Genomic DNA, 8,970 nt, shown 5'->3' on the forward strand with positions numbered 1-8,970 from the left:
TTAATTAAATTCAGATATTTTTTTTGCCGAAATTCGATTTAGTTAGGGTTTATGATTAGTAAAGGTTGTGTTTTTATTGTGTTCCGTTATTATTTACGTTTTTTAAATTTCCGTTGAATTCATGTGTGCATTTAAATTGTGAGTCTTGATTTGATCTCTTAATTGTGCTAAAGATTCGATTTTTAGTAGGTTTGGTTTTTTTTTAGTATGTGTCTAGTTTAGTTTCCATTGTGTGTTTTTAATTCCATGTTCTAGGTTGCCATTTTTAATTAACGCGTGTCCTAGTGTTTCCTTAAGTAGACTAGGGTTTTCATTATTGTTATTTTAATTCCATGTTTAAAGTTTCCATTTTTAGTTAGTATGATCTAGTGTTTCCTTAGGTAGACTAGGGTTTTCATTATTGTTTTTTTAATTCCGTGCGTGATAGTTTTAGGACTTTAATTTGTGTTTTCATTTAAGTCTCCACAATCTTGAAAACCCGAATCTGAACTGAGTTTAGTACCTTTTTAATTTCAGTTGGAAGAAAGTAAAATTTGAGATTAAAACGCATTCCCTGAGGAGACGATCTAGCCCTTGGGCTTAATATTACACGATAGAACTCCTATACTTGGGATAGCTTCCGAGCTGCTCATTTTTCGAGTGAGTCAAGTTTTTGGCTCTGTTACTGGGGAATATTGGTCTTAGTCTCAAATTTGGGTTTTTCCCGTCATTTTTGTTAGTTTTACGAAAAAGAAAAAAAATATAGAAAAAAAAAACAAATTTTTTTTTTTGTGTTTTCAAAAATGGCTGCACCTGCACCGCGCACGATAATGGATTTTTTGCAACTTGAATATGCCACTGCATCCTCTTCTACTGTTTTGCCTTATAACGAGCTTAATTTCATGATGCAACGCGGGAGGACGTCATTGTTACCCGAGTTTTACGGGACGGAATCTGAGTGCCCTTATCAGCACCTAACAGAGTTTGAGTTAACTTGCAACATGTTTTTCTCTCATGCTAGAACTGACGAATTTATTAGACTGAATTTATTTCTTGCCACTTTGCAGGATAGGGCACTGATTTGGTTTCATTCTATGAGACCTCATTCTATCATTAATTGGGTTGATATGGAGCATGAATTCTTGCATGCATTTTGTCCCTCACAGAAAACTCAATTTTTGTAGGAACAAATTCTTAATTTTGTGCAACATGATGATGAGACATTTGGGGTTTGTTGGGAACGATTCAAGGATCTTCTAAGTACTTGCCCACATCACAGGTTTGACTCATGGAGGTTAGCTGATTATTTTTATACTGCTCTTACCCCTGATTGCAAGTGTTTTGTCCAGACTATGTCTAATGGAGAGCCGGTCAGCGAGGATCCAGATCAAGTATTATCATTCTTTGATTACTTAGCTGACAATGTCCCACAGTGCAATACACGATACACTCAGGCACCCATGACTGCCCACCCTATCAGCACAATTAGTGGTGGTGATGCATATGAACCACCAAACTGCCCGGATAACCCTCCGCCTCAATATCAGCCACAACAGATCTCTCCGAGCTGTACGCTGTCATAATTTCTGGAGGATAGCATAACATAGATGGCGAACATGCTCCAGCAATTCATGCAAACTCAAGTTGATCATAATAATGAATTGTGGGATAACATTAATGCGATAAGCACAAAGTTGGACATCTTAGAAAATGAGGAAACACTCGCAGAACTTCAGCCTAGTTCTCAAGGGTACCAGCAGCCACACCAACAAATACACGATGTTTCTCTTGAGACAGCAGAGGCCACCATCACCTTCAGTAGCGAGAAAGACGATCCCCAATCTGAAATGCTCATCGTCGAGCAAATAGTTGTCCCAACATCGGAAGTTACGGCTGAAATAGATGAATTCAAAGAAAAATCAGAGGAAACGAGCCCAAAAGTGGAGCATTTAGTTGATGAGGAGACTGATACTCATACGGAGTACCAACCTGTGGTACCTCATACTCCGAGCTCAGAAACCATGAAACCGTCACTCCCGCCTGAATAAGATGTTAAAAACCCTAATGTGGAGGCAGACTCTTGCAGTGGTATGATGATATGTACACCCGATAAAGAGGATGACCAGTCTGGTGAGCATATAATTTTCAAAGAACTAGGTAAAACCTTTAATATTAATGCTTCTGAAGAACTGCAGGTAATTATTCCAATAACTTCCTATCACACATTAGTTCGTAAAGAAGCAAATTTCTTGGAAACAATGTTGAATAAAGACCCTTTCTTGTCAACACAAGAGGGTCGACCTGCACACAAATTGTTTGGTATTTTGAAACGCATTTATTCATTTGAGGCTGATTTTCGTGCAGGTTTGAAGACTGATCGATTTTGGCGGCTCAAATTTGGAGACCCGCCGATGCAATTTATAGACCTGCGCCCACCAAACGAAATTCCTCCTGAGCCTCCACCAGACAATTGTGATGTTTTTCTTTCCCTTATTTTCCTTTTATTTTATCTTATTTTATTTTTAGTTAGTTTTCAGGTCTATTTTCTCGTAGTTCGATCTTTGTTTTCCATTATTTCGCCACTCAGGTACGCCTTACTTTTCCCGTGCACAGTATTTTCTATTTCCCCTATGCTTTCACATTGAAGACAATGTTCCACCTTAGTTGGGGGGGATGAGCATTCGCATGTGACACTGTGCACGTACACGTACTGGGTTTTAAAAACAAAAAATCAAAAAAAAAATCAAAGTAAGAGAGAAAGAAAGGAGGAGCACTGAGAAATTGCACTGCACTATGTCATGCTTAACACTTTGTATACCCTTCGCATACTTGCATATAACTTATGAATGACACACTTGAGTCAATCATGCTTAGTTTCTCTCTATATGATCTTATGACTCCATGAAGAATCGATTGGTAGTACATTCGTGTTAGTTTGACTATATAATTTCATGTATTTACACGGCATCTCACGAGACTAAATAAACACATTCACGTGATTCATTGCACTTAGGGTTTCCTGTGAGCACTGAGAGAGCACCCGTGGCGACTATGACACCTTGTGAAATATCCTTGAGCTGTTTATCGTCCTTTTGAGCGTTAATATCAAATCAGAGTTCATGAAACTCAATTCTCTTTTTCTAGATGATTCCCTTGTACCCTAGTCTATGTTTTGATTTGCTAGCCTAGAGGTGACACTTACTGGGGAGATAGAAACCTAGGTCTTGTAGCCTACTCAAAATATGAAGGCTGAGCCACCCCTAGAGATAGACTTAGTTCATGAACTCCTATTCGAGCTCAATTCCCATTGATGGTATGAAGATTACAAAAGAAGTGTTAATATTGTCCTTATTGCTCAAGAAAAGACAAAAAATAAAGAATGAGTAGAAAAAAAAAAGAAGCAATACACATGCGCATGAAATGAAATGTCAGTGCCAGCCCAAATACATATCATAAAAAGTTAAGGACGATACATATTTTCCACGTATGAAGATGCTTTAACCGGTTAATGCCTCAAATGTATTCACGACAAGTTTGTGAATGAGTTGATCTAGGGTGGTCTCAGTTGGATATGGCGAGTAGGTGAGAAGATGCTAGGGTGAAGGACCCGACACCTCATAGATAGGCTAAATCCTTTCCAGACTAGTCCACTCCATACACTTACCGTTGTTCCTTTTAGTATGTGGGATGTTTGATCGCGACACTCCTCCTCACATATGACGAGTGAACCCATTCCTTTGAGTGTTCTTGAGGGTATACCAGTTAGGCCGAGTCAAAGCGACCGTTTTGTAGGTGTCCATTGGTATCCTAGGTGTACTGAGTCACACACATCACACACACCTCGAGAGTTTACCTGTTTATACTCGAACTTATATGATTGCATTAACTCTGAATGTGTCACTGATTAACTTCGTGTGAGTATACTGCTCTCAAATCACATATAAATGATGAAACTTGCATGAGTGACGTGCTTTGGAGTCGTGTGCATTGAATATGAACAAGCTTGTGTGAAATTCAGTTATGTTCTTGTATGTGAAGTGGTATAGTTATATCACATGTGCATTGATTTCATGATCACCGGAGTATGTAGTTGTAGATACTACCCTGAGATTCATTCACGTCATTTGCTAGAGACTAGCAAAACGTTAGTTGGGGGGTGTGATTATGCGCCGAAACTGCGTAATTGGACGCTTAACCCGGGCTTTACCGTTTATATTTTTAATTAAATGTCCAAATTTATTCGATATTTTAATAAAGTGTCAAAATCATCATTCTTGAATTTTATTGCACTATTTATGAGAATTTGGTAATTTTTTGTCACAGGAAAATTCCCGAGAATCAAAACCGATACCTGTTCGTATTTTATACATAACTTTTACATCCAAGATCCAATTGAGACAATTCAAATTTCTAGAGAAAGAGGAAAGGATTATCTACAACTTTTGTGTTTTGAGTTTTGTGAGATACAAGCTCCAGAAGAGCATAATTTGCAATGAATAGAGAATGAAAAAAATGAAAAAATATAGAAATTCGGGTTTCCTATTCGGGTCTAGGGCTTTCCCCCCTATCCTATTTAACCCTTCTCTTTCTCTTCCTGCATAGGCAGCCCCCATGGCTCCCCATTCTCCTCTTCTCCTTCTTCTTCTTCTTCTTCTTCTTCTTCTTCTTCTTCTTCTTCTTCTTTACTTTGTTTTTTTTGTTCTTTTCAATTCTGCTTCTCTCCCCTTGTCTCTCTTCCTTCCCTTTGTCTTTCCTCCCTCACTCTCCCCCTTTCCTCTATTTCTCTTGGCCTCCTCTGCCCTCTTGCAGTACGGCCAGCCTCCTCCACCATCTTCAACAACTTCTCCAACACAGCCGCAGCTGCTGCCACGGCTCCGTGGATTTGTTTTTTTTTTCTCTCTCTCTTTTCCTTTCTTTCTTTCTTTTATTTACTTTTCTTTGAATCTTGGAATATTGAAGAAAGTTTAGTTTTTTTTTAATGTTATTGGAGTTTTCTTTCTTTTTGTTTAAGTTGAGTAATGTTGGGTATTTCATTATTGTTAAATTAATCTCTTTGTTTATCTAATTAATAGTTATTTTAATTTAGCATTCTTAATTAAATTCAGATATTTTTTTTGTCGAAATTCGATTTAGTTAGGGTTTATGATCAGTAAAGGTTGTGTTTTTATTGTGTTCCATTATTGTTTACGTTTTTTAAATTTCCGTTGAATTCATGTTTGCATTTAAATTGTGAGTCTTGATTTGATCTCTTAATTGTGCTAAAGGTTCGATTTTTAGTAGGTTTGGTTTTTTTTTAGTATGTGTCTAGTTTAGTTTCCATTGTGTGTTTTTAATTCCATGTTCTAGGTTGCCATTTTTAATTAACGCGTGTCCTAGTGTTTCCTTAAGTAGACTAGGGTTTTCGTTATTGTTATTTTAATTCCATGTTTAAAGTTTCCATTTTTAGTTAGTATGATCTAGTGTTTCCTTAAGTAGACTAGGGTTTTCATTATTGTTTTTTTAATTCCATGCGTGATAGTTTTAGGACTTTAATTTGTGTTTTCATTTAAGTCTCCACAATCTTGAAAACCCGAATCTGAACTGAGTTCAGTACCTTTTTAATTTCGGTTGGAAGAAAGTAAAATTTGAGATTAAAACGCATTCCCTAAGGAGACGATCTAGCCCTTGGGCTTAATATTACACGATAGAACTCCTATACTTGGGATAGCTTCCGAGCTGCTCATTTTTCGAGTGAGTCAGTCAAGCAGAGAGAAAGACACAATATTTTTACAAGGTTCGGCTTTAACACAGCCTAAGTCCTCGCCTTTGGAAAAACACCAAAGGATTCCACTATATCAATTCTGTTACCTAGTGGAACAACACCTATTTACAACCACTCCTTCTGTTAGGCTAGAGCCCGCCTCTCCAAACAACAATCCCTTGTTTGGTCCAATGATTCAACACCTCTGAATCGACTAAGAATGATGAATTAAGAAATTGTGTACAATGGAAAACTCTCACAACAGAGTAAATTAGTACAATGATCAGCACACTTATACTCCAAGGTAATTCAAATATAAGAAATTTGAAGCTCAATGTTTAGTATGAATTACCAAATAATTTTTCAAAGAAAATAATAGATTCTGATTTTTGAAAGCTTTGCTTCAAAGTATAAATCAATAGTAGATAAAAAATTTAAGCTCAAGAGAGTTTTAGATCCTTTGAGAATTTTGAATACTTGAAGATCGATTGATCTAAAAACCTTGAAAAGTCGCTTGATCTAAAGACCTTTGAAGATAGCTGGATCTGAAAACTTTTGAAGATTATTAGATCTGAAAACTTTCGAAGATTGCTTACTTTCAAAAACCTTTGACTATTGCATCGATGTTAAAACTTTTGAAGATTAGAACTATTTACAGATGTTTAAGAAGCCATCCATTACTTCCAAAGATTCCTAAAAATCATTTCCAGGTATTTTGAAATAAATATGTCCAAAAACGTGGTTTAGAAAATCTTCCCATTGAGAGATTTAATGCCAACGTTCGAGTGTCAGTCGCCTATCATGACTTTGCAGTCGCCTATCACAGAACAGACTCTCAACATAGAATGCGAGCAATTGCTTGCTAGAACCAAGGCAGCCGCCTGGCTTGTTCATGCAGGCGCTTGGCAGGTTAGGTAGTCGTTTGTCTTGCTATTGACTTTTTGAAAAATCATTTTCTTCATGTGGCAGTCGCCTGCCTTGTCATGACAGTCGCCTGGCCCTTCATTATTTCAAAAAATTTTCTTTTCTTAAACCCTTTTTTTTTATTGATTAAAAAAATATTCTTTAGAGTATATATATAAAAACATATTTTTGAATTTCTATGAGCTTCAAACCACTTTATACTTGAGATTAACTTCGAAGAACTTACATTTAGAATATCCTTGAAAAAATATAATTCTTTGAGTCTTCAATCTTGTTCTTCCATCATCTTTGTTGTTGCACTCTTTCCTTTGAGCTTTTCACAGTATAACTTTGTTCTTCATGCTCTTTATAATTCATAAGCTTTATTTTGTGTTTTTCAAGGATTCTTTGTAATCCATAAACTTCCTTGTGCACTTGAGCTTTGTTATTTTCTTGAAAAACTTTTACTTGAAACATATTAAACATATCATTTGATTTGTTATCATCAAAATAAGAATTGTAAGCCTTATTAGGCCAACAAGCATATCCACAAGGAGGATGTTTTCACAAGGATGATGCATCCAAAAAGTGCAACATTGATGGAACTTTCTGAAACAACAAAGATCAAAAAATAATATTATTCAATGAAAAAACAAATAATTATAAACTTTAATTGAAAATATATGGTTCATGTCATTGAATTTAATGGATAGATTAAACTTGAATTGAAAATATATGTCTCTCTCTCTCTCTCTCTCTCTCTCTCTCTCTCTCTCTCTCTCTCTCTCTCTCTCTCTCTCTCTCTCTCTCTCTCTACATATATATATATATATATTCACACACACACACACACACACACATTATTATTGGATGTGATAGACATCTATCATTCTCACATCAAACTTTTACGTGTTATTTTTTTTTTATTATAGTAATTTTCTCAAGTCATATGTGTTTGTAATATTATTTTTTTGTTGTATTCGTGTAAACTATCTATAACTAAATAATATAAAAATTGCCCCAAATATGAGACTTTAGTTCTTGCCTAGATTTGTACTTTTCCTAGAGAATACATGTAATGCTATCTCCCCCCCTCCCCTAAAAAAAAAATTTATCCCATTACTGTCACCCCCTAACACTCAGCTTAATGGTTTTTAGTGTCCAAGTTAGAATAATGTATAAAGCTCTTTAGAGGAGCTAGTATTAGTATACGTTAATCATTGAAAAATTCACTATATTATAACACAAACAAAATCATAAAATACTTTTGCACAAGTACTATGTTAAGCTATAAGTACCCTGCATACTTTCTAATCAAAGGAGCCACCTGCATCATCTCGTCGAGATTGGCGCATCATTTCCTCAAACTGTGCTTGCCTATTCATCATGGCTTGCAGCTGGGCTTTAAAGGTGGAGACTGTGTCTTTCAATTGCGCGTCTTGCCTATTCATCATGGCTTGCAGCTGGGCTTTAAAGGTGGAGACTGTGTCTTTCAATTGCGCGTTCTCCATTTCCACCATCTGCATCCGTCGAGCCATCTCCTCCACACAAGACTCGACCTCTCGACACCCTCATTCCATGTCTGCACGAGCCACTGCACCCATTGATGATGATGCTGCTGGGGCGATGTATCCACTTCCAAGACCTTTCACCCAGCCCCCCACTCGTTGCCCAAGCACTTGGGAAGTGATATGGAAATCTGTCATTTGCTGACTCCGCTCTGAAACAGGTGTATCCCTCAGCTCAATGATCCGTGCCTAATTTCAGCATTGAAAATGATAAAAATGAATAAGTAAGACTACAACTTTGATGTTTTGAATCAAGTAATAAACTAAATATTTTGTTTCACTTATATGTCTGCCCTGCGCACCCTCCCACCACTCACCAAATTGCTGTTGGTGTGTTCTCTGATAAAAATCTGACAGCGGCTCCTCTGCGCTAGTATTGGGATCACACTACATTATTATATAAGACATAATTAGTATTATGTCATGTAATGGTCAGATAGTTTTATATATAGTAATTACCTGTCGATGATTTATGAATAACCTTGACCCACCGCAATGTGTCGTAGGGAGTTTGCTGCGGTTTGCAGCATTTATTTCACATATGGCCTACAAGGAAGATGTAATGACGGTTTATTAGCGACATCATTGTGAAAAATTAGTGATTATAATACCAACACATCGTCTGGTAGCGTGGGTCGTGGAAATGGCAACACACCACTTCCCAATCCTCTAGGGATATCTTATCGTATGATTGCCCTTCTACTTCATCTCCCATCGCTCGAAAATGCTCATGCATTTTTGAGTGATAGCTCTTAAATTTATTGCACAATTGGATGTCGA

The sequence above is a fragment of the Malania oleifera genome, chromosome 7 (assembly GCF_029873635.1).
Source record: "Malania oleifera isolate guangnan ecotype guangnan chromosome 7, ASM2987363v1, whole genome shotgun sequence".
Taxonomy (NCBI): domain Eukaryota; kingdom Viridiplantae; phylum Streptophyta; class Magnoliopsida; order Santalales; family Ximeniaceae; genus Malania; species Malania oleifera.